At 31.9% G+C, this 24,580-nt stretch overlaps 1 non-coding gene across 1 annotated transcript; it reads left to right on the top strand.

The window, feature by feature from the left end:
• Positions 1 to 1,396: 1,396 nt before the first annotated feature.
• Positions 1,397 to 1,468, top strand: TRNAT-GGU (transfer RNA threonine (anticodon GGU)). The gene has a single exon. It is a non-coding gene; the product is annotated as a tRNA-Thr (tRNA).
• The last annotated feature ends 23,112 nt before the right edge of the window (positions 1,469 to 24,580 follow it).

Below are 24,580 nucleotides of genomic sequence, written 5' to 3'. Positions count from 1 at the left end.
ACAATTTGCTTTTTAAAAACTGCCATGCACTTGTAAATATTTATTATGGTCCGCCTTACTGTGTTCGCCGATACCTGCTTTTGTTAGATGCGCCAGACACTCGGTAGTTGAGTGGGTGCGGAACCGAGATAGAGAGATTTGTTTCGAGTTCCAGGGACATAAAAACTCTCGTTCCAGGAATTGAACTATTATATTAACAGAATATGTTATCTAAATTACTTATTTCATTGTACTTCAAACGCAATACCTATCAAGTGTCAGGTGTTAATAATATAGGTCATTTTAGTTGAAATATCGATGTACACAAAAGACTCCAAGATAAATACTAAAAAAAGACTTGCATTACAATTTGATAATTACGTACGTATAGTTGGAACCTTTACAGAGAGATTGGTTTATAATATTCATATAAAAACATCGGATAATTTCTTCTTTTCTGCCATTGAAATGAGGCGGGCGCAGAAGGTAGAAATACACTTCCGACGTTAAGCATCAATCGACCGAACGCGAACGGGAAGAACTACCCTTCCCGATTAAAGTGTGTTAAGCTAGCTTGGAATGGCTTTAGCTGTGTTTGGTGACCAGAACTGAATATCCTGGTACTTCCCCACCTTCCTCTTCCTCGTCTCATTCCCCTCACCTACCTTCAGTCTCACAACATTCCCCAATTGGGGATAGGCCATAGTCTCACTGACTCCAGACGGGAGCGATTGAGACTCTTGTGTGGTATTCAATTAAAAAATGTACTAATAGACGTAAAAAGTAGAAGAACAAAATAATATAACTGGAAGTGGGTGTACAAGCGTCCTGAGGGGTTTTACATGTAGGTAGTACAATATTAACATCACAGAAAGTTTTAAAACAAAGTAAAGTTAGTAATAATAAAAATAAAACTATATTAGATAAACAAATACAACATACAAAAATTAAAATAACACAGCAAACAGAGAGGTTATTAATTTTCTTTTGAATTAACTTAATGTTTATAAGGTAAGGTTTATGCATAGCACAAAGGATTGCAAATTATTATAAGCAATAATTATTGTAAGGCTGCGGTTACACTTGGAAGTTTTTTTTACCGTAAGTGAGTTAAGGCAAAATTATCTATCGAAACCTATAAAGTGACATGCTGCCAATGGGACTCGAACCCACGGCCTTCTGATTACCGGTCAGCAGCTCTACTTCTGAGCTATGGCGGCTTATTTAATACCCGCCAAATTAGTCAATGTGTACTTAGTGTTCTGCAAGCAAAATTATTGCTTATTAATTTTTTTCTTACCTGAAAAAACCAACTTCATTTTTGTAGGTAAAGGAATTATAAGTGCTTAATTCTCCCACTTAAGGGCGTCGAGATATATGTCTTGATTAATTGACTAATTTGGTGGGTATTAAATAAGCCGCCATAGTTCAGTGGTAGAGCTGCCGACCGGTAATCAGAAGGCCGTGGGTTCGAGTCCCATTGGTGACATGTATTTTTTCTCGGGAGCTTTTTCAATTTGTAAGTTTTTTCTCTTACAATAATATTGCTTATAATAATTTGTAACCGAGAGGTTTACAAAAATCTTCTTTAATCATGGTTATTATCGGTTAAACTTGATTAATCTTAGTTTATCTTGGTTTATCTAAGTTAATCTTGGTTAATGTTTTGGTAGTCTTAGTTAATAATATGGGTATTCTTTGTTAGTAGCCTCCATACTCAAAAACTAAATACAAAAAACAAATATTAATATAAGTACACTGATGCTCGAACTCTGAATTTTGTAAAATAAATGGTTAAGCAACCTAACTTTTACTATTGTCTAATTACCTTGTCATAGTTACCTAAGATTATTTTTGAGAAATAGTTCTTTGCTAATTAGCGCCATGCACTAGTCACCAAACCTGCTGGAGTGTTATTTATTTATGCGACAATTTGTGTTTCCATTTTTAATTTTGTACCTATTCATGTATGGGATTTCAGCACTGTGCAATGCCGCGTACAGTTCAGACTTAATGAATCCACCCATAAGCGACACTTTGAACTTAAACTCTTGTCTCTAACTGCTCAAGGAAAACCTCCCTCTGCGGGTGTAAAACACTCAGCCAACCTCCAATCATACAGATGAGGTTAAGGAAATATCCGAAGAAAGAGTTGACTTTAATTAGGTAGGTAGGCAGCTGGGCAGGTAGGTACATTGAAAAAAATTGAAAAAATCGTCATACATATCTTGCAATACTTAGTTTTAATAAAGTAGTGCGTATCTCTATTTGATAGCCTATTACTCTTGGAATTATTTGACATTTACGTGCCTGAAAACTTGAGCAGTAGGTAGTCGTCATCATGACACGAATTGTTCAAGATACCAAACTGCAGAATAGATTTTCAAGCATAGCATAGCATGACAATATGAATTTTTCTATTGAATAATATTGTAAAAACAGTATATATATTTAATTACTCTAAATAACCTCAAAACTTGGTTCGTATACCTACCTGTATTCCCTAATGTGTTTATTGTTCTAGATGAGAAATATTTTACGTATGCAAATTGCATTGTGTATATATCTACTGATTAATCTATTGATCAATACATTATTTTAGTAATTGTGGAATGATTTGCCGGCCTCTGTTTTTCCTCCCTCATGCATCATGGGTCTCTTTAATACCCATGTACAGTCTTTCCTCTCCTCAAAAAGACATGTTCAGGCCCAGAAGTAAATTATATTCCTCAGGGCCTCAATGTAAAAAATGGGTTTAAGTAAAGTAAACATTTTTTTCCTGCAATAAGTTATATCTTAGGCCCTTGAAGTGGTTTTTCACAAACACTCTACAAATAATCAAAATATTTTTTTTACTAGGTGGGTAGTTCCTACGTGCTTAAGTGTGAACAGTGTACACTAAGGACGGGTTGTTTCGGAGAATTTGAACAATTCATCAAATTTCAACGTTCATTTTCGGGTTCTGTGAAAGTCCTATTCAAGTTCTGTTACTATATGATTGTAGGCTAGTTGCTTGACAAAACTGAAATAAAAACAGAACTTGAAAAAATCTTTCACAGAACTTGAAAATGAGCGTTGAAATTTGATGAATTATTCAAATTCTCCGAAACAACCGGTCCTAAGAGTGCATAATAATAATTGGATAATATTTAGAGCATCGTATTTTGAAAAATCACCTCATGGGCGCTGAAACTATGGTATGGTGATACTATGGCATATCCTTACAACGACACCCTTCGAGGATTTTCAGGATTAGCATAACTGATGAATTAGCAAGTAACCTTCCCCAGGACTTGTTGAAATTACAACTAGCTTATGGCAGGATTATTCGTTTATTATATCTTAAAATATCACGTGACATTAATATTTTTTCAAAGACAGATCATTTATTTCATCTTATGTTGTTTTTTTTAAATGCCACACAATAAAGTCTTTTACAAATTTAGGTACGTTTTTATAGGTAAGTTGTGCAAAGTAGTATGACAAGTTTAAAGTACATAATATAATAATAACTGTGTAAAAAAAGTACATAAAAAATAAAATATGATACGTAAAAGATAGATATAATAGTACAATATTCTTTAATTGGCAAGTTGAAATCTGGGTAGCCGGTAGAGTCTACGAAGATTCATGTTATTTATGATGATAGAGAAATTATTATAAGCATTCCAGCTATTCTTTGAACACGTATCATCAGTGATTTTCATATATTATTATGAAAAAGTGTTATTACACATAAAATAAATAAAACAATTTGTTGTGCACGAGACCACAAAAAAATTAAAGAAAAGCTAATAATCATGCGACAGATATAAATATATTAGGAAGATGGCCAACTATATAACAGATGGATAACTTTTTTTCAAAATAAATGCAAAAGATATTATTATTTGTCAGCATAATTCACATCGAATGACGTTATATGATAATAACAGGATATTATTGAAGTATTTTTTTTTTTTTTCAACTGTTTTAAAATGGCCTTGTAAGCCGAAACAGCTGTCACAATAATAAAAAACTAAAACACTTGCAGAACTTAATAATAATATTATCAAATTTAATCTAAATTAAATTTATAAAAAAATTAAATGGAGTTCTACGAATTAAACGCAAAAACAATAAATAATTATTGTAGTACTTATATTATGTAATCATTACATTTATCTTAATAATCTATGGCTTATCATTGAAGTAAAATCATGTATTATTTCATAGTGCTTTCACACAAACAAAAGTATTGAAATCCGTAAGTCTAAACTTAAACTTTAGGTTGCACAGTTTACACCCGCGCTGTGCAAGCGGGTTCCTTTCAGAGCATCGGACCATCATAATATGATTATTTGCCGGAAATTAAAACAAAAATTATGTCCTAAATGAAAAGAAAAATGATTATTGACAGTAGATGTAATATGGACGATGGTCCCTTTACTTAATCAATTGTTTATGAAATTACTAACTCAACTCTTTTTCTTGTTAGAATGGTAGAATAGAGTCATAAAATAGGTACATAATATTCGTGATAATTACTAATATCAATGAACGAAATCGTTTTATCTAAAATCAGAAAAAATTGCAATCGCCCAACAAACATTTGGTAGGGCGCTAATGTCAGATGTTGTTAGCTTTGACGAAACCGATTCCAATAAATATAAGGGGGATCAATCAAATTAATAATAATATGACCATTACGTGATAATTTTATCCAACTCAGTTCTATCTAAACAATAACTTGTTTATTTACGGTGATAAGTTTATTGTTCGCCAAACAAGTTGAGAAAATGATTAGTTTACTAATGCAGATTTTGTGTTGTTTAGATATATAGAGAGATTATCTTGCCTTTATCGCGAGATTAATTTTAAAAGGGTTCCCAGATTTTAAAATAAAATTTTGAAACATATTTATATTAGATTAGCCGGGCTTTACACACAATTTTTAGAATTCGGAGGTAGGTAGTAATTTTTATTTTATTCTTATCGTCAAGTATGCAAAATTTCATCAACATCGGAATAAAACTGTAGATTTGTATAAAAAGCCAAACCAAACATCTTTATATATTATGCATGTAGATGGATATATAGGCCCTGTCCCAATCTTTTTGTTTTTGTCGGATGTTTTGAAAACATTTTGTCGCTGGAGACCTGACTTGAGATTACCGCCGCTAACTATGAAATTTGGCAAAATTTTGCTGTTGTTTCTAAGCATAGAAAAATAATTACTTTTCTACCAACCTTACGGTTTCACTGTCAGTGAATTCAATTCATTTGGCTAATACCATTTGTTCCCACCCAGTCAAGGCCTGGCTGGTTTCATTGGCTGGCTAAGTCCTCCATCACTGAATAAGCAACCAACATCTGCCGCTTATAATGACGGTAGTAGGAGATTTTTAAATAGTGATAGGTTTTACGAAATCCGAGAATGATTATCTTTCTTTTAAGAAATAAACCTTTTCGCAATTGTCGTCTATCGTAGAAAGGCAGCTACTAAGTCAGAATACTTATTGGTGACAAACATAACGCTAGAGCCAAAGCGGTTCGTTAAAATACAAGCCAAAATCGATAGTCAATTTTGACAGACGTGAAGGTAATTACGTTATTTTCTGTTATTTCTAAAATAAAATGTATCATAAAATCGTCCACCATTTTGAATTTTCGGAATGCTATTCTTTTAAAATTAAATTTGCATTATTCTAGACAAGCAAATTAAATTAATGTATTATGTCGTCAAATTAACCTTTGTTTGTATGGACTCGTCTTTTCAATGACAGCGTATCGTTATATACATAGGATATACACCGGTGCCAAATCAAGACCAAATTAAAAGGATTCTGAAAGCATCGGAATATAAACGTATGGCATACGGGAATATACGGAAGTCGTTAAATGTTCGTAATGAACGGACGCCTTATTAAAAACGTAATGTACTGTGATATTCGTAAGATATATGCGGTTACCAAAAGGGCAGCAATATGAGAGGGTGTCCAAAAGACTCTAAAATGTATGTACCTTGCAAAAATATGAATACCCTTAAAACACGATTTATGGCAAATTCTGTTACCATCACTTTATTCTATAACTATATATAAGTGAACATTCACAGCGTTTTTGTTTCTAAACCTACCATAAGCGGTGGTAGTCAAAAGGATGCGAAGTGAAAGGTCGCCACATCGGTAGCGGGATTTATATATATATATATATATATATATATATATATATATATATATATATATATATTTATTTAAAACATATATATATATATATATATATGTTTTAAATAAAAGTAACAGTGTGCGGGAAAGGTGACAATTTAGGAAATATATTTTTTTAAATATCGAATCTAACGGTTGACGGATTTAATAAATGGGCCGAGATTGAACGTAATTTGTCACCCTGGTACATTTAGTTTTGACGTAACTGGTTAAATTTAATAACGCAATATGATGCCCCGCTCTGCTCTACTGCCAAATTGATTGATGCCGAACTTTATTCATTTGACTGCGCCGACTAATCACATTATAAAGAGAACCGATATAACCTTTTGTACGTATTTTACATGGTTGCCAATTTATGTGGGAGTAATGTCGCGCTGATTGACGGGTGACAGTAACCGTGCGTTGTATTTGAACGGCGTTATGAAATTGGAATTACTTTTTTATTTCATAACAGAAAAAGAAAAATGAAAACTTTTTATCATGAAAATACAGACAACACGTTATTATTTATTATATTCTACGCACCGGTTCAGTGTTGGTATAGTTAAATTAGCCTTACGCCGGGTTTAAGGGTTTACTAAGTAGGTATATAAACTAATTTTATTTTTTATTATTCATTGACGGCCGGCATGGTCCAGTGGTAACGCATTGGACTGCCATTCCGAAGGTCGCGGGTTCGAACCCGGCGTGCGCAAATTAATTTTATTTGATTAATTTGTGTTATTTCACAATTAATTAATTAAAATAATATATAGTATATTTGCGGCACGTTCCAGAGTGGAAGATACTACCAGTATCGCCCTGGTGTAAGACCACCATTCAGAATTGAAACGTTGCTCCAAATGGCTTTAGCCGTGTTTAGTGACTAGATCTGAATAGCCAGGTACTTCCCCACCTTCCTCTTTCCCTTCCCCACTTACCTTCAGCCTCACAACATCCCCCAATTGGGGATGCCATAGTCTCACTGGCTCCAGACGGGAGCAGTTGGGACTCTTGTGAGGTATTCACTATAAAAAAAAATACACTTTACAAATATAAGGTAAAAAAGTCCCGATAAACTGCTTTTTAGCAGTGTGTCTAACGGGTTCTTTCATTATAAATCTTATTATAGTGAGTTTACAGTTACATTTTTACAATTATATGTATAAAACAAAAAAATTGAAAAATTTACAGCAATATAGCAAAAGAAAAAATATGAAAAACATAAATAACAATTTTAACAGTCTTTAGAATAATATATTATCATCTTTTAGTAAGCCAAGTCTTCAGTAAGTTCACCAATTGTTTGTTTTGGGCCCAGTTTTTAATTTCAGCAGGTAACATATTAAAACAACTGGGAATCATATAGTTTAACTTTCTTTGTCCATATTTATTTGTATGCTTAGGTACAATAAGTCCTTCATAAATGTTAAAACGAGTATTATGATTGTGTTCTAGCCTTTTTATATATATAATGGGTTATTTATGTGCTGAATTATAATTTTGTACCACAGAATTGCTTTCACTGAAAGAATTTTGAGACTCTGATAGAAGTATGGAATATTATGCTTTTCTTTGTATAATTTTTTTTCAGCCAATAATTAAACTAATGAATTTATTAAGTAAAAAATTGAAACACTAAGTTATTCCTTAAAAACCATCAGGAATGTCCCCAGTAAAAAGACTCTTTGCCAATCGCTCTTAGAATACGGTATCATCGGATGGGGCAGTCCAAATATCCTAAAATCACTTATTAAAACCCAAAAAGCCGCTCCAAGTCCCTAAGTCCCTAAGCCCCTAAAACGTTAAAAACATGCGCCTTAAACCCAAAAAGTAATATTGAAAATTATGTTCAAAGTCCCTCTAAGAATATTCTACAAACTTAACATCATGTCACTTAAACAACTCTATTCTAAAACAATTCTCCTTTACATTTATTAAATGTAAAGGAGAATTGTTAAAAAATACTTTAGATCTCAGGGTCAAAAACATATCCAAAAAGCAACTATAAATACAAAATTTGAGCATAAAAGCTTCCTATACTATGTTACTAAACTCTACAACAAAATCCCACTCTCATTCAAAACTCACAACAATTTCAAATTTGAATCTCTAATAAAAAACTGGATTAAAAACATTGGGAGATTAGAAATAGATAATATACTGGCACCAAATACAGACTGAAACCGAACTACGCCACTTGGTACTTCTATGCTGTTATTTTTTTCAATGCATGCCTACAGTCATGGTACAGTTCTACAATACGTTTTACAAAATTTTTGATATCAGTATTGTAAAGCACCCCTGAAGCTTTGTGGTTATATTATCATAATATGCACCACCCGGGTCTTTCAGCAATACCAAAAGCCGGATTAAATCGACATTGGGATAAGTAGGTAACGCGCAAAGCTCAAGTCACTTTGAGTTCACGTAGCACAGTAGAGGGTACCTAGTGCCTGATCGGAGTTACAAAATCCAGACCCTTCTAGAAGAAATAAGAAATCGAAAAATATATCGCAACAAAATATTGTTACTAAAGTTAGTAATATGGAGAAGGAAACAGGAAATCCTCTGCGACTTAAAAACAACCCATTTAATAGAATAAATAGCTAACATAAAATGCAACATGGCTTGTTAGGTTGGAGTGGTTCAACCTTCATCACGTAAGAATTACGTAAACGCCTGTACTCGGCAAGTTTAAGCTTTTAATCAAATTGTTATTATCCGTCAAGCAAAACAGCATGGTCGTTATGTTCGACGACTGATTTGATCAAACGTTGAAACGACCGAGAATCGCATTTAACGGATCCCGTTCAAGTGTCATACAATCCAAATGGAACTGATCGACGATTTGATAAACGCATTCTTTTTTACCAGGGCCGGATCTAACGGTCAGCAATTCGGCAAATGCTGACTGCCCCTCCTTGCTGGCCCCCTCTAGGGCCCCCCTTGCAGTTCCGTCTTTAACCTTTAATGTGGGGCAAAAGCCCAGGGCCACACCCCGAGGGGGCCCCGGACTTCAAGATCAAAACATGGCTGCTTAAAGGAAGGTTCAGGGGGGGTATAAATCATCGGGCCCGAGCGATCGCAGGACTTATCATTCAATTATTATTAAGGTTCATACAATAATTTAAAATTTTAATTGACACTTAACATGTCATGACCATAATTTTGTCGTCATTATTGGATGCCCCGATAGGAAATAAGTTTCTTAAGGTATTTTATGTCATATTTTGGGATGCTGTGAAAATAGTACACTTTGAGGACATAGGACTCGAAAAATAATATAACAGCAACCTCAAAGGAATACACATTGGGGAAAAAATATTTCACATGTTTATACAAGTGGTAAATGTTGCTTGTGCAATGATGGAGAACTTAGCTAGCATTGGATTGAACTCACAACTCGTGACAAATATTTCAACTCGGCTACTAGACGGTTAAGCTTATATGTTTTAAAGGTTTCCGTGTTAGACAATACTAAAAGATTTCCATTTAAGAAAATACTAAAAATTTTAGTCTAAATTTCTTTGGGACACTGACTTTTCGAAATCGAAAACCGAAAGCGTTTGTTTGTTTGCCCTCCGATCTGGAAAAATTACGCCTCCTGCGCTTTTTCCTTGTTTTTGTGAATGTAATAAATCTTATTTCACTCCCTTCACTCACACCATATAAGTAATTACCTTCATTCACACCACATAGGTAATGTGTAATCACTTGCTAAGACTCCACATATGTAATCACCTTGACCCACACCATACCAATTGTGAAACCATGTAAAAAATTTCGCCTGTGGTGCTTTTCTGTGTCTATGAGAGTGAATTACCAAATTTCAACACAATCCACAAACAACGCGTCACAACTAAAAAATCACAATCAAAATAGGTTTTTTGCACCACCACCCCGATGGCCTCTTGGATGCGATTGCTGATTATTTTTCGAGTCTTTGATCCGCCCCTGTTTTTTATGTTCCCGTAATTAGTTTTTAAGTATTCCTTATTCTAGTGTGATCTGTAATCGGTCGGCTATCATAAGTAAAATCTTCACCCTTGGTAGTCAAAAAAGATAAGTACGTACTCGTAGGAATCACGGAAGGGTGACTGACATTAATCTTACCATGGATTCGAATTTGTCACCCCTTATGATAGGTTTTCGTATTTTTACGACTAGACTATTTTGGACTATTAGACACAGATTGCGCATTGATCATCAACACACACATGTTACGTATTTACTTCTATTATTTGTTATTACTACAACCTTATGTTTTTGTATATTTTATCTATATATTTTTTTACGTTTCTACGTTAATGTATATTCTTTTACCATTTCTCATTCACTATACCTTTATGTCTTCTACATATTTATTTATTTATTTATTTTTTCATGTTCTCCGTAAAACGGTTATTCACCAATACATTATGGAGAAGATTACAAATTAGACAAAAAGTATAGCAAAACACATAAAAAGGTCAGTTTCACTACTTTGTGACATACGTCAAAAGATAATTGTTAAACTGCCTGTAGGTTACGTTAAAAATGTCGATGGTCAATGTAATCTCTGCACTATATCGGTGTAAAAAAAAATCCTCTACCATTGGACACATATTCTTTCTGAATTTTGAGGCTTGATTATAGACGATTGATTCACATGTCAGTTGCCCGTTTGCAAATGTTTTCACATTCGTCTTTTATAATAAAAAATACGACATCATCAGATCTGTCAGTTTTTCGCCAGATTTTATCGATACAGTCAGAAGACGAAGCAGTTGTCAGGCGACCAACTTTATTTTGGTTGCTAGGTTTAGCAGAACTAAAACCAATTTACCCTTATAAGCTTGGCAATTTTTAAATATGTTTTGATAAAGTAATAATTTACAACGGAATAGTCGATATCCACCCTTACTCTTCCAATTTCCATAAAATAAATAATATAACATGATAACTGTATATCAATATATAAATATCCAGTGCTTCTTTAAATTATAAAGTTTTGTTAATTAATTTATTAAATAATCACGGAATAATGGTAACTTTTCTTCTCACGTCCATACCTCAAATATTTGGAATCAATTTTTCTACATGTAATTTGAAGTTATTTGCAGAATACAATATAATAATGTATATAATACCTAAAAATGAAGATTTCTCCAATTCTAATAATATTTGACATTATATTTATCACATGTCTTTCAGGAGATAAATTGCTAAGGAATTATTAATGAAATATCAGACGACGCCGGAGAGACGTTTATGAGTCAACTAACTTGGAAAAGCTCTTAGGCGACTTTCTTACTTAGGAAATCTTTTCAATCTCTGATGTGTCTATCGGCTGCTGCGGTTCCCTGAAAGAGATTATCACCAGCCTTTCAGTATTTCATTTTGCCATTGAATTTCTCCTGGGACTTGGCCAAGAAATCGTTTCAAAGATGGAATAAAAGATGATTCATTTGCGGTTAATAATTTGTGCATTGCCAGGGAACGGCTTTTATTTGATGAAAATAGTTTTTAGTATTATTTTGCGATTAAATATGGAAACTGTATGATTATTATTGATTAATTTATTTGGATAGTCCAACAATTATATTAGGTTATAAGACCATTCAATTTAATTAATTAAGAATATTGTTTTGTACACCAGATTAAAACCCCTCAGAATTTTTGCTCTGTTTGGAAAGTTTCCGATGTGCTCTAAATATTATTTTTCGCAAATTCTGTTTTAGATAGAAAATAAAATTGCCTGCCAGATTTATGTATTAAAATAAACACTGCAATTCCTAAATAATAATATTTTAATATAAAACATGAAAAAATCTTATCAAAAAGGCTTACCGCATATGTTTACTTAATTTCTATCTATAAGAAGAAAAAAAATATTTACAAAACAGGTATTACGAAAAACATTCTTTTAAAAACTAAACCAAATGTTATTTTAATGGTGTGAATTAGGAATTCTTCACTTTGGCTATTTAAACACTTTTATTAAGGGAATTCAGTGTATATAATAATTTAAAACACACTGATAAGAATATAAAACACACCGAAAATAGAACGTATTTCTTCCTGATAGAAAAACGTAAGGTATATATATACTTTTATAATATTATAACACTTTCAATATTTTGAAAATAATGTAAGCATTTTGATTCGAATTTGTTTACAATAGTTTTCATTAAAAAATAATTAACAAATGGGTGTGCCGCGTAGGTATCTACTTTAAAATCAATTCCATTTAATAATTCAGGACATTCCGAAAAGTTAAGTCATACTATCTTATATAAAAACATCTGCAAACAGTTTATGTACACTCAATGAATCAATTTTTGGAAAAAAACACATTTGCAACAAGATTTATAAGATCGATTGTGCGTTTTATAAGAAATGTATTTCATGATTTTTTTTCTGAATCGATTCATTTTTGTTTATATTATATACTCGTATTCATCATAATATGAAATGAATAAATGAAAACACACAGTCAACCGAACTCTTAATGTCTTCACGCATATGCAAAGTATAGTAAGTAAGACCGGTCGGTGGCCGAGTTGACATCGCGTTTGGGTCCTACCCAGGCGTAGTGTGTTCAATTCCTCGGCTGGCTAAGTCCTCCATCACAACACAAGCAACATTTTAAGCTTACTGTGGTGGTAGTAGGAGATTTTCAAATATTGTCAGGTTATTTGTAACCCGGGAATGTTGGTCTTTCTTTTTAAAAAAAAAATAGTTGTTTGATATGACAATATTTTAAAGTATTTTGTATTTCTTGTTTATTATTTGATTAGTGCGATATTTACACTGTTTCTTACTAAAGTTCCCATTGAACAGATAATTGATTTACTTACATTATAAAACTTTTTTCATTTCTTGAACCATAAAAAATAATTGATTATTCTGACCACAAATAGATAGCAACGCTACTTAAGTCCCCTGTAATTTGATAATTTATAAAATTTGATAATAACGGTTATTTACTGATTTGTACAGATTGGCATCAATGGAAAATAACTAATTAATCCATCGTTATTATTTTTTTCTTGCCTTTTGTATTTGTATAATTTTTGACACTTTATATTTTGTTCTTATAACTTTATATCTATGTTAATGGCACATGTTTTAAAAAAAATATTTATTTATGTATTCAAAAAAAATGTGTTACATAATTTATAGAATATGTCGTGATTTTTATTTATTTAATTAACACCTAATTGAGAATAATTCGTGTTTAGGGAGGAAATGTAATGTTATGTTGTGCTGCATGTGTTTAAATAAATAATATTACACGGATGACGGGTCTTAAGCCCTGAAAGGCTTGAGTGGTTAAAATGAAATGGATTTTTATTAAAACTCGTATTTTTTTCATCTAATCAGGTAAAATTTATCCTTTTTTGGTATTCTGAGTAACAGTTTGCCATTCGTAATACATGTTTTCACAACATCAAGTTAATGATGATGTATTATATTCAAAGTAATGTGATTAATCGATGAACTCATCGTTCAACAAATTAATGTTCGCCGAATGTCCTCTGGGTGTAGAAATATAATTAAATTATGTTTATATTTATTGTACGTAAACATCGTTAAACTGCTAGTTGTGCTAATTAATAATTTCCATAGAGCTAGGGCACCGTGGGATCGCTGAGAGGGAATTACTAGAGTATTATAACGTTTGCGCTTCTTTAGTTTCAATTTGACTGTGGCTTTTTGGAAGATATCATTTCATCAGAGGTTAGTGCGTTCCAAAATTATAATTATAATAATTGGCAGAATTTTAAAATCATTATTTAAAAATGAATAAAACACTTTCACATTAAAACGCCCTTTTGATTGGCACGACTGAATTTTAGAAGTAGAAAAGTTAAATACCTTTTTTAGAAATTCCAACGTTTTAAGGTAGTTTTTAAGTAAAAAAAGTTGAATTGTTCGTACGGGAAAATAAATATTCTTTAGGTAGTTGTATTAGTTTCAGTTTGGGCTGTAAAGTACCTAAAAAAATAGCATAGTAGTTAACAGAATGGAAACATTTAATCGACTGCGGAAATTGATCAATTTTTACACATTTTTAAACAGCAGCTGGTAGAGGCTGGTTTGGTAGCTCTAACTGGTCTCTCGACCCATCGCCGTGCGCCGCATCGAAAGGGATATATTCATATGTCCGTCATTCTTGGACACACACTGATTCCTAGATTCCTACCCAACCCTCATCACTTAACCTTCCCAGAACTTCCTCTTCTAAAAAAACCCTCCACCCAGCTTCTCAAAAGACGACTGGTCTGGCCTTGAGGGAAATTTCTTTCCTCAGGCCCTCCTGTGTGGGGTTAATGTAAAAAAGGGAGTTTTAGTAAAACCACGGGCGGAATCGTAGTAGTAAATGGGCAGCCGCAGAATTCCATTCCACTTTTAACATTCAATAATTTCCCCTAACCTGTAACGTCATGATAATTATCATTTCAGCTTTTCGATAATAATTTCTCTCTCGGCTTTTATGCAAATAACCCCCAAAATTTGTGCTGTAACTGAATTAAGTGTAACATACAATTAACATGATTGTTTTTTTTGTGTATCACATGGGGCAAATAATAAAAATGCAAATACAGCGGTCTACAAACTTTAGTACATATGATCAAACTGTTTACATTGATTTTACACTGAAAATTGACAGTTTTGCTATTAGCTGGGATTTCCGACGGAAAAATTAAACGGTTTACTTCCTATACGTAACTATGATAATTTATTTCACCAAGAAATTTATTCGTATACACACTGTATCAGACAGCAGAGGTTTATTATCTAAAATGTGATATAATTAAAATAATTATTTATCTGTTCTCGCACGATGACTCATCTTGAGATTCTAATCAGTGTACACGTGCCATATTGCCTTTGCCTGGTTGAATTGCTCGCACAACAAACCGCGGAACTTTAGTAACTAATTTTCGGCACATGCATTTAAAAAAACGTATTAATTTAATCCAGACTCCCATGCATTCCTTTTAGAGATAATGCTAACTAACCCATTAACACGTGTAGACACTGTACACTTTTAGCCCAAATGGGAAAGCAATTGGATCAATCAGTGTCCGACGACATTCTGTGATTTATTTGAAAATCCTTACCCAAGGTACCCTCAAGTAGAAACCGGCAATTTACAGTCGATGTCACTGGCGTGATCGTTCAGTATACACATTATTTATATTAACTCCACATAGAGGGAAACTATTTTCTCTCAGTAAATATTAAGGAAATTGAGACAAGGTTAAATATTAATAATAATATTATTTTATTATTACTATTCCAAATTCCTGTGATATTCAAAAATCTGTTTCTGAAAAAAAATAAGAAAATACACAGATAAAGGAAATGAGATTAAAATAATTTGGCATTCTCAAACTATAACAATATTACCATTTGTTATTTTGGCTGCTGGCATTATACCTAGCTCTCTCATTCACAATTTAGGTGTATTAGATCTGCCAAAGAATTTATATATAAAAATGCATAAATCAGTCATTTTAAATACGTGTAGGATTACGAAATATTTTTAAATAATTATATTGAGGGATCAGTAGGATGTATAGGTCAAGTTAGGAGTTTTACCGAGCCGAACCCTCTGATATGAAAATATCTGGAGTCGGTGAATTATTTTCCCATTTAATCTTTGGTGAGTTGACGTGTTGTTCTTGTATTGTTTTATATTTACTATGCTTATATAATGGAGATTGAATTGATGATCATTTGTGGAAAAGTGTGTGGAAGGGTTTAGTTTTTCCTGTGGGAAGATTTAACCTGGACATAAAGACGGAAAAATAATAATTTGATGATTTTCATAGTGCCGTTTTTGTGAAAAATCACCTTTAGGGCGCCGTACAAATATATTATATATATCTAATAATAATACGCCCCTTCACTAAATCCCCTTCACTATTCAACCGGCGTTTTATACGAATAACAAATTAAAAAAATATATTCTTAATAATAAAGATATTGATAGTCAAACTAAAAAATCAGGTGTTTATAAACTCAACTGTAATGATTGTAATTCCTTTTATATAGGAAAAACTAATAGAAACTTTGAGATCAGAATTAAAGAACATCTTAGGGCTTTAAAGGGAAACTGTGAATCAGAATTTGCGGATCATTTATTAAATAACGACCATACTTTCGATATTAATTCAGGTTTTAAAATACTACATTCTGGTTACAAGGTATCTCAAATCAATAATTTTGAAATCCTAGAAATAAGAAAACACGTGAATATGAAAGCAGATATTATTAATAAACAAAAATTTTTTATAAACCCCATTTTAAATATTTTCCCAATTACCCGGTCTTTCCCGTCTAATGACATTTTAATTCCTACTTTGAATAACCCTCCCCCACTCTTACCCCTCCCCACTCCTTCTACCTCTTCTTTCTAGACCTAATTTTAATTATAACTTTAGTATACTTGTGCTCCTGATGAAGTGAACTTGGTTCATGAAACATGTTGAGATTTTGTATCGAAATAAAGTGATGTAAACAATGTTATTTGTGTTTTAATAAAAAAAAGGAAGTATTTCAATAACCGAAAATAACACAGTTTTCTTTTTTTTTTTAAAAAAAAAAAAAAAAAAAAAAAAAAAAAAAAAAAAAAAAAAAAAAAAAAAAAAAATATATATATTATAAACTCAATCAGAAAAAGAGATGAACTGCACAAAAAAGTCAAAAACAACCCTTATGATATCCTAACACTTCGATTCTACAAAAGATATCGTAATACATGTAAAAATGTAATACGTTATGCTAAAGAAACATTCTATAAAAACAAGATTGATGAATGTAATAATGATTCACGTAAACTCTGGCAGATCATAAATGAAATAACTAATGCTAAAGCCTCACATAATGACAATAGCATTAAGGAATTAAACATTGATGAGATTCCCACATCTTTTACAGAACACCCGGACAAACTTCTTGACTTTATAAACAACTATTTTTGCAATATAGGCTCAAACTTAGCAAATAAAATTAAACAAAATTCAATTAGTACTATCGAAAATACAGTGAGGATTGACGATGTAAATTAAGAAAACAGCCTCAATATTGTCAAGATAACAAGTGATGAAATAAGAAATATTATAGCCTCCCTAAATATAAATACTTCATCGGGAAATGAACTGATATCAAGCAAATCAATTAAATATCTACAAAATGAGTTAATCCACCCACTGACGTATCTTATAAATCTGTCAATATCAAATGGTATTTTTCCTGCTTGTCTTAAAATTGCTACGATCATTCCAATATATAAAAACGGTCCCAAAAATGATGTATCAAACTATCGACCAATTAGTATTTTAACTACACTATCAAAAATATTAGAAAAAGTTATAAAAAAACAAATGCTTACATTTTTGGATTCTAATAAAATATTATCATCTACGCAGTATGGTTTTAGGGAAAACCTGGGTACTGGTGACGCTATAGCTAATGTAACAAATACAATTATTAGAAAATTGGATGAAGGCAAAAAATGCCTAGCAGTTTTCATTGATCTTCAAAAAGCTTTCGATACCATTGACCACGAAATACTGTATTTAAAACTAAAAAAAAATGGAATAACCGAAAGAACCCTAAACCTACTTAGAAGTTACTTAACGGGAAGAGAACAATTTGTACAAATTGGTAAAAGAAGGAGCAAAACTCTACCAATTAAGTACGGTGTCCCCCAGGGAAGCGTATTAGGACCTATACTATTTCTAATTTACATAAATGACCTTATGAATCTTCCCATCAAAGGAAACATAATGAGCTTTGCAGATGACTCTGTAATTTTATTCCATGAACAAGATTGGACAAGCACATATAAGGAGGCTGAACATGGCCTAACTGTTCTTCAAAACTGGCTTAAAGCAAACTCCCTTACATTAAATGTGAATAAAACCAAATATTTAATTTTCTCCAAAAACAAAAGAGGACAACCAATGAATGAGCATATACTCAAACTACATGAATGTCAAAAAAAAATTCCTCAATGTTCCTGCTCGATTATAACTCAAACCAAAAGCATAAAATATCTTGGTATTGAAATTGACGATAAACTACACTGGGATTCACACATTGATCGAACTTCAAAAAAGTTAACTAAACTCATCTACTTCTTCAAAAAATTACGGAACATTTTGTCAGCTAGGGATTTAAAGAGAGTTTACTATGCTTTATGCCACTCCAAATTGGAATATGGAATAATAGGATGGGGCTCAGCAGTATCAAAACATATAAAACAGCTGAAGGTAACTCAGAATTGCATCATAAAGACCATACTAAAGGTTCCCATAAGGACATCAACAACAGAAATTTTTAAACAATTTGACGTTCCAAGCATACAGAAAATCTATGCCAAAAACATTTTGGTACAACACCTCAAAAATAATTCTCAGGAAAACACCTCACATACTCATAATACCAGAGCCAAACGAACAGAGATACTAACTATACCAAAGTGTAACTCTACCTTTGGACAAAGAAGCTCTGAATTTTTAGCAGTAAAGGTATATAACAAACTCCCACTTAGTATCAAACAAATCAAAACAAAAAACAACTGCATTAAGAACATTAAATCTTGGCTCAAGGAATTACCGGAAAAAGAACTGACTAGCATATTTAAAACATCGTCGTAGAAGTTTCTGGAAACCCTTACCCAAAACATGGAGTCATACCATAGAAGTCGCTGAATAACTTATCCAAAACCTAGTCCCCCTCAGCACAGGATCTCCTAGTGAGGAGGACTATGAATATAATCAACATCTATTTTTTATATATATATTCTTATAAAAATGTAAAAAAAAATGTATAATATAGCTACTAAATAAAAAAAAAATTAAAAAAATCACGTAACACATACTTATAAATAAAATAAAATAAACTCCAATCAAAAAGATTTTTGCAATTTTTTACGCCTAACGAATTCACCATTGGAATGTGTTTAGTATAACTCAAAAGAGTTACTTCTTTTTTTTCATTATTCTAACTTATAATCCTGAATTAAGGGTGTACTTATTAACTATAAATACATATTAAGATTTTTGTCAGCATACAATCTCAACTCAATTCAAACCAAATTTATATGCATATTGCGTATGTACGGGCGCAAACAAATAATTAATCGTAATGTTTTAAAGCATAACTTGAAAAGTGTTTTTTCCTAAAATAATTCAATTAGCGCCATCTATGAAAGAGCATATTATGAAATCTTTTCAGTTTACCCTTAACGATAGTAATACCTAATTCATTTCCATCCAATAGTATTCTTATTTTAATGACTGTACAGTTCAGGATTGTTGTAAACGGAAGTGGCGCCATCTGTTATTTTCAAAAATAGCCGTTGACTAGTAATATTTTTATATAAAATTGCCGCTAAAATTGAACTCAATTTATCGGACTACTAATATAGTATTTTGTTGGTATTTAGTCCCGTTGGCGTCATGTATCTTTTATCAGGAGATTTTTCAATGTGGATGAGTGGTTCAGGCGAATAATTATTGCTTGTAAAATATTTTTTACCCTTTGTGCTATGCATAAAAAATCTTGTCTTGAACATCAGTTTACCAAAAAAAATAAATAATAAATAGTATTTTACTCAAAAGGCTTACCCTTTCTACGAATTATTATTCACCTTTAACATAAAACTAAGTTACAAAACATTAACGATTTTTTATAGTGAATTTTTATATAGTGAATACCTCACAAGAGTCCCAACTGCTCCCGTCTGGAGCCAGTGAGACTATGGCATCCCCAATTGGGGGATGTTGTGAGGCTGAAGGTAAGTGGGGAAGGGAAAGAGGAAGGTGGGGAAGTACCTGGCTATTCAGATCTAGTCACTAAACACGGCTAAAGCCATTTGGAGCAACGTTTCAATTCTGAATGGTGGTCTTACACCAGGGCGATACTGGTAGTATCTTCCACTCGATACAACCGCATTTCTTAAGAACGCATTCCGGCCTTAACTTGAGGTGTGCTTTTAGCCAACTAGTTATTTTCCTTTTAACAAATACATTTTGCTACATTATTCGTGTTCAGCCAGTTAGACGTTCCCTTAAGAAAGAAGGCAGCTTGAGTGATGGCCGGATTACTAAAATATTACAATTCAGGGAAGTCAGTTTGGTTGAAGAGGCCTCGGGGTAAAAGGAATATTACCTACATCACTATGACCTAAAATTATGAGAGCTAGCCAAAAATGGCAAATTTGTTGGTCCAACAACAGTATTCTGATAATTATGTTGCTATTTCATTTATTATTCTCTTTTTTATTGGATTTACATTATTCTAAATCTGTCATACAGAGGGACGAATCTCATTTGGGAAAGTGAATTCTGATCAAAAACTTTGTACTGTCGTACCGCCCAGCATAAATTTTGCTTATCCTTTCCTAAACACGGTCATTTAAGAACATAAATATATATTTTTAAAATAAAACCAGAAATTCAGTAAGTGTCTTCCAATTATGTATCTGATAAACTCCCTATAAACATTTAGTTAATGTTAATTAAGTGTTCATCTCAAGTTACCTACCAGGTAAGTATGATATTGTACATTATCTTTATATATAGTTATTTATTACATAGATTATTGTGATGTATTATATATTTGTACAGCGTCCTGTAACATTTAGTTAATGTTAATTAAGTGTTCATCTCAAGTTACCTACCAGGTAAGTATGATATTGTACATTATCTTTATATATAGTTATTTATTACATAGATTATTGTGATGTATTATATATTTGTACAGCGACCTTTAGGTGATTTTACACAAAAACGGTGCTATACAAATTATCCAAATATTATGATTATTACTATCTATTAATTGAAAGGGGAAGTTAAAATCATACGCGAAGGTTGAAAGCCGTAAAAAAAATTCAAAGTTGAACTAATAATAATAATAACATGGCATTTATATAGCGCAGTTTAGTGTAATTTCAATTCAAGTGCACTTAACTATAACATATTTAAAAACAGTGATTTAGTATTAGTGGTCCTACAGTGTGCCTTACCCAATACAGATATTATATTATAACACTAAATATACTGTTTATACAAAGTGATGACAAAACATAAAATTAACAATAACAGCAGGGCAATACAAAACGAGAGTATATTAAAACTAAAAACATTATATAAAACCGGAGGCAGTTTGTGAAAAGGCACAAGAAGGCAACCGAAACTAAACTTAAACTATATGGCTTAGTATTAAATATCAAAATAACATAGATCATTGTAGAAATGTATTTTATTCTGCATTATATAACTATTATATAATGTATTATATAACTAATGGTGTTAATATATACATTGCTTCAATTACGAATATTTTTTGAAGATTGATTATTTTAACATCATGACTCCAATATTTATATTAAAACCCCTAAAAATACCGTTTAGAGGTGGCACGTCATAATACGTAATAATGTATTTGTGAATGTCACTTCGCCTCTAAATTTAATGTTAATTTATGAGAAAAAACAAAGTAACCTTTTTCAATCAATCAAACTACATAGATTTGGCCGCTCACAAATACTAAATGAATGAAACCAAGTTAGAATTTTTTTCTCGACTGCTAAACTGTAATCCCAAACCTTACCTAATCTAATTCAACTTCCCAAATTATCAGCGCATGTAATCTTTACGACTATTTTGTTTTGTTTTTAAACCAGAAACGAAACAAAAACTGCCAAACATCTACAAAATCACTTTAAATCCTTCTTCTGTAATTATAAAGGCGATAAATTCGAAGCGAATGTTTAATAATTAAGCTAAGCAACGTATGTACGCTCAGGGAGTGAAAAGCTCTTCTTATCCTCACTGTGACAAAAAGCTCCGAGTACTCTGAATCTCTTTTAACGAAGATAAAGCACAACACACCACGATGTATCGTATTCTAGAAGAGCCATTTCGCCAAGTTTTTCAATGGCAGTTTGTAACTTTGGTCTGACAAATAATAAAGTATAATGCTCTTTATAGAAAAAATTCACAAAAGTTAGAAAACTTATATCATTTCTATCGTTTGAATGTTTGAAAATTATTCCGGTTTTCAATAATTGCCATATAAATTAAGAATACAATTATAAAAGACCACCAAACTATGATCCAGCATTTAAACAATGTTACTTTGAAATTTTGTTCGACAAAACTTGGCTTAAAACCATGGCAGTGAAAATAATTCTACTAAAACATGTTCGGCTAGGACATTGAGAGAGTCGGTATCTACATATTTATGTCATACCTAGGTATAGAAGTAGTGTTTCACAGGGCCAGTTGTTTAACAGAATTTGAACAATTCATTAAATTTCAAAGTTAATTTTTCAATTCTGAGAAAGTTCTGATATTATGTCTTTTTGGATTAGTTGTTTCACAGAAGTGAAATACATACTCTTATATTTTTATTTCATTTATTCACGCCTTCGAGGCTTTTACTTGTATTCATTATATGGGTAAGTTGTACAGAATATGGGGAAGTTGTTAATAATAAGTATGTAACATATTTTACTAAGTATGAACTATTTAAGCAAGTACTATAGAAGTTATCATAGAAAGTTATACAAAGAGTTCAATAAGTGTATGTAATAACAGGAGTACAAAATAAGTTCTTCGGGTAATATGAAAGTAGTTACAGAGCAATGTGTATACGTAGTAACACTGTTGATATTTATAAAAATAAGCTATCTGGAGCCAGTGAGACTTTGGCATCCATAATTGGTCTATAAAAAAACATGCATCCGCAAATCTCTTATCACAGCAATAAATATAGATTCCAGTTCCTAGGAAGGAAGGTACAATCCTCAGTCAAACCAAAAAAATATATAAGATTTATTAAGATCAAAAACATTTTTTAAGAACATTGTTTGAGGGTTGATTTTATTTAATAATAAAGTAATAAATTTTAGGAAAAACAAATCAAATAAGATGTACTTGCCCACACCGGGATTTGAACCCGCTTCCTCAAGCTTGCTAGTCAAGAGCCATACGAGGTTTTGTATTCGTAAAAGATAGCTAAATTAATAAAGCGATAAAAGGTGTACATGAAAACGTATGAAAGTTATAAGTAGGTACAATACAAGTATGTAGTTACATTATCATCGAAAGTTGTTCAAGGAACATTTATAAGTGTATTACTCTTATAATAAAGTAATTTTATATCATTATTATAAAATAAATATGAACAGTTAGTTGCAAAGCATGTTTGAAATTAACAAAACTTTATTACACCGATTAAGTGTTTTACAGAACACAGATAAATTAACATAAAGATAAAATTTATAAATGAAAAAAATATATATAGTTGCGTTATAAACATTTGAATAGACTGAATTTTAGTTTCGTCACTGAGTGGTGGCGGTAAACATCGATTGAACTATAATTATTTCTGAGTCTGTAAAGCCTTTGAATTGGCGAATTTTTGAAATAGTTATTAGTTGACTTTGTTTTGTTTCGCTTGTAGGTACACACAAGATAATAAGGCGTCTAGTCTAGGGCGTCTAATCTGCTATTCGCTATTTTGAAAATACATACTTTATCGCTCTCTGTGCGCCTCGATGTTTAAGTCGGTTAAGTTTAGTAAGTCCATTAAAGAAGCGTAATTAAGATCTTCGATTGGAATTCCTAATTTATAATCAATAAATCACATTAACTTATCCTGTAATTTCTCAATCTTTAGTTGGTGAACAGTTGTGGTTGTTATTAAAAGAACAGAACATGATCAATTGATCAAATTCTGTGATACAACTGCCCCTTAGAAAACTAGTGCTGGGAATGCTGTTTATACCAAATTACGACACTATTTGTTGGGAAGCATATTAAATCGCAAACACAGTAAGTATCCTAGTATAAAATAATCTTGCTAACCCATAGTAATTGTCAGGACTCTTTTTTTGTGCTTAAGACTGTGATGGTTTGAACAATCACATAAATAAACGAAATGAATGTACTCCAAAAATTTTTGTTTGGGCTAACAGATAAGATTTATTGACAGGCGGGCTTGAAGAAACACATTCCCACGGGAAGGGAGAGATCGGAGGGACAGTCGAGTCTTGAACTTGGGTACGTCGACAGCTCCGAGAAATCAATACAAATCAGAAGTGTTGTGTGAAATTACAGTTAATTAGTGAATTCAGATGGTGTTAGAAAGTACTGTGGAATATTGAATTAAAGTGAAATATTATTGAACCGGTGTTTGTGTGAAGTGAAAGTAGTGGAACTCAGTGAGAATACAATTAATAATAATGACAATAATAATAATTGGATAATTTGTAGAGCGCCGTTTTGTGAAAAATCACCCCAGGGGCGCTAAGAGTTGGGCGATCGCGATTATAATATAAAATGTGTTAAATTAAACGTGACTTCGTAAATATGTAGTTCAAACTAAATTACTTGTTTTAA

The sequence above is a fragment of the Hesperophylax consimilis genome, chromosome 6, assembly GCF_061612785.1.
Source record: "Hesperophylax consimilis isolate HC1 chromosome 6, BYU_Hcon_1.0, whole genome shotgun sequence".
NCBI classification, from domain to species: domain Eukaryota; kingdom Metazoa; phylum Arthropoda; class Insecta; order Trichoptera; family Limnephilidae; genus Hesperophylax; species Hesperophylax consimilis.
Note: the sequence above shows the minus strand (reverse complement) of the source record. Positions and strands in the feature narration are given on the sequence as shown.